This window comes from Sphaeroforma arctica (genome assembly GCF_001186125.1).
Source record: "Sphaeroforma arctica JP610 unplaced genomic scaffold supercont1.743, whole genome shotgun sequence".
NCBI lineage: Eukaryota > Ichthyosporea > Ichthyophonida > Sphaeroforma > Sphaeroforma arctica.
In genome coordinates this window covers 8,428-12,371 of record NW_014039815.1, presented here as the reverse complement: position 1 = coordinate 12,371, position 3,944 = coordinate 8,428, and positions in this window count along the sequence as shown.

The window sequence follows — 3,944 nt, the reverse complement described above, 5'->3', positions numbered from 1 at the left end:
ATATACATATATATATGTATGTATGTATATGTATATATGTATGTATATATATATATATATGTCTATTATATAGATATATACACATATACATATATATTTACATAGATACATACGCACACACATATATACACGTTCTGCTGCATGTACGTCTCCATGTGTTGCACTTACTCGATATCCTCCTTCCTCTGAAATGGCACCAGTATATCCATATCTCCTGATATCGTTGTGTGTACCACACACTCGTGTCCGTCGGCCACCATATCGCACTTCTGAAGCGTCTTGTTTATCACTCCAGATATGATTGCGCCTAAGATACGACCTGGGATTGGGAGTTTGAAGATCGGCAAGCACCTGCGATTTGGACTGGATAGATATAAACTAAGATTTGTGGATACTTCAACTGGGTAATTATGAACCTAAAAACTAAATAATCCATGATGTCATGACTCGATGGCTACTAAATATTCTGTGATTTGGTGGTAATACTACTATTTAGTCTAAGATTGGAGTTAAGATAATCAATGATTTAGGTGACGGTTAAACAATTTGAGATCGGGAGTTTAAACTACTAAATAGTCTAAGATTTGGGAGTTAAGGCTTGTTGATAAGACTAAATTTGGAGTCAAGTTTGTCGACGCGTGTTGCTTCTCTTACAAATGCACACAAGATGAAGATATCTAATCTAGACTGCAAGTATGTTAAATGCCCGGGGTTAACTTTTAGTAGAATATACATGTCGGGACCGTTCACTAGAAATGCTGTCAGTGCAGGTGTCACATGTCGATTGGCCGGTGACACTTGCATTCTGTGGAGCGCCTCCTAGCAACCCACGTTGTCAGATGACTTTAGTACCCGAGTGAACGGGGGTGAATGGGGAGATATCGAGTGTTATATGTTACTCACCATATAGTAAATAAACATACATCTCCGGATATCAGAGTGAGCGAGAGATAGAATGGAATGAACTATAAAGATAGGCGTGTATGGAAGAGATGACAACCGTACGTCAAGTACCAACTGTCCTAGCATGACGTACGTGCGAGTTGAATGGATGCGCGCATCAGTCTATACCCACGTTATCGTTACACAGACGCACTTGCCCCATCCATAGAATGCCACGATTTCTATACATCACTGACGTTGATGCATGAGCCTTAGTTATGACACTCACTTCAATATTTGGCACGTGCTGCGTGGGAACCGGAAAACAATGGATGGGGTGCGTGGTAATAGCGTCATGACACTCACTGTAGTATTTGGTATGTGCTGCGTGGGAATAGGAAAGCAAATGAATGGGGTGAGTGGTAACAGTGCCATGACACTCACTGTAATATTTGGCACGTGCTGCGTGGGAACAGGAAAACAATGAATGGGGTGAGTGGCAATAGCACCATGACACTCATTGTAGTATTTGGCACGTGCTGCGTGAGAATGGTTAAAGGAACTGTATTGTAGTTGTAGTAGTTGGCAGCAGGGAGTTGAAATAACTGGTGCGCCATTCAAGCCCACAGCCAACCCCACACACTCATCGGAATGGCGTGACTAGTACGCTTACTTGCCACTTACTACGAGAAACTGAGCAGGTGGCATTGTGTGCACATGGTATGTGTGACTGGTATGCTTACTTGCCACTTACTACGAGAAACTGTGCAGGTGGCATTGTGTGCACGTGGTATGTGTGGCCATTGTGCTTACTTGCCACTTACTACGAGGAAATGAGCAGGTGGCATTGTGTGCACATGGTATGTGTGACTGTTGAGCTTACTTACCACTTGTTACGAAAACTGAGCAGATGGCATTGTCTGTACATGGTATGTGTGACTGTTGTGCTTACTTGCCACTTACTACGAGAAACTGAGCAGGTGGCATTGTGTGCACATGGTATGTGTGACTGTTGTGCTTACTTACCACTTATTACGAGAAACTGAGCAGGTGGCATTGTGTGCACATGGTATGTGTGATAAATGGAATATATATCAACAATGATGTATGTGTATGCTGATTGACACTTCATATGCAATCGATGACACTGTACATACCTTGGTTTCACATTTGCGCAGCATACTACATTTACCCATATCATATATAATTAACAATTGCCCACGCTGACCAGCACGCGCACCTGACACGCAAATGGACCTCCGAACATCGACAAGACCCGTCTGTGTGGATGTGGGATGACAAAATAAAACGTAACAGCACGCACACCGGATTTGTGCTATGTGTGTGATTTCATACTGTCTGAGGGAATGGGTGAGTATAAGGTATGTGTCCGAGTATATGTACTAATTGTCTGCTATCGTACTATGTGAGGGAATGGGTGTGTATAAAGTATGTGTCCGAGTATATGTACTAAGTGTATGTTATCATACTATGTGAGGGAATGGGTGTGTATCAAATATGTATCCGAGTATATGGATTAATTGTATGCTATCATACTGTGTGAGGGAATGGGTGTGTACAAGGTATGTGTTCGAGTATATGTACTAAGTGTATGCTATCATACTATGTGAGCGAATGGGTGTGTATAAAATATGTGTCGAGTATATGTACTAAGTGTATGGTATCATACCATGTGTGTCTATAAGGTATGTATCCGAGTATATGTACTAAGTGTATGAAGTCATTCTATGTGGGGGAATGGGTGTGTATAAGGAATGTATCCGAGTATATGTACTAAGTGTATTCTAACATACTATGTGAGGGAATAGGTGTGTATGAGGTAACTGTCAGAGTGTATACACTATGTGTGTACACTATAAGTATCCGATTATATGTACGAAGTGTATGCTATCATGTGTATAAAATATTTGGCCGAGTATATGTAATATGTGTATGCTAACACACTATGTGAGGTATGTGTCCCGAGTATAGGTACCAAGTGTATTCTAATATACTATGTGAGGGAATGGGTGTGTATGAGGAATCTGTCAGAGTGTGTACACTATAGTTTTGTCTGAAGGAGTTAGCGTGTTTAAGTTTAAGGTATGTGTTCTAGTGCATGTATTGCGTGTATAATATCTCACCGTGTTAGGGAATGGGTGTGTATAAGGTATATGTACAAGTATACATACTATGTGTATGCTATCATACCATATGAGAAAATAGCTGTGTACAAAGTATATGTCCAAGTGAATGTAATGTGTGTGTATGTTATCAATTGTGTGAGGAAGTGGTGTTTATAAGGTGTATGTCCTAGTGTATGTATTATGTTTATGCTATCATGCTGTGTTATTGTGTTTTTAATGGTGCTTTCATACTGAGTGAGGTAGGGGGTATGTATAAGGTATATATCCGAATATGTATAGTGTTTACTATCATACTATGTCAGGAAATATGTGTGTTAAAAGTATATGTCCGAGAAAGTATATTCTGTATAGGATATCATACTGTGTGAGTGAATAGGTGTGTATAAGGTGTACGTCCGAGTATGTATATTGTGTGTGCTATCATACTATGTGAGGAAATTTGTGTGTAAAAGGTATATGTCTGAGTATGTATAATATGTGAATGATATCATACTGTGTGAGGTAATGGGTGTGTATAAGGTGTACGTCCGAGTATGTATATTAAGGGTGCGCTATCATACTATGTGAGGAAATTCATGTGTAAAAGGTATATGTCTGAATATGTATATTATGTGTATGATATCATACTGTGTGAGGTGATGGGTGTGTATAAGGTGTATAAGGTGTATCATACTGTGTGAGGTAATGAGTGTGATACCATACTATATGAGGAAATATGTGTGTACAAGGTATTTGTCCGAGTGTATGTAATGTGCGTGCGCGTTATCAGGTGTGTTTAAGGTGTATGTCCGAGTGTGTATATTATGTTCGTGCTATCATACTATATGAAGAAATAGGTGTGTACAAGGTATATGTCCGAGTGTATGTAATGTTCGTGCGTATTATTATACTGTGTGTGCTATCATTATGTGTGTG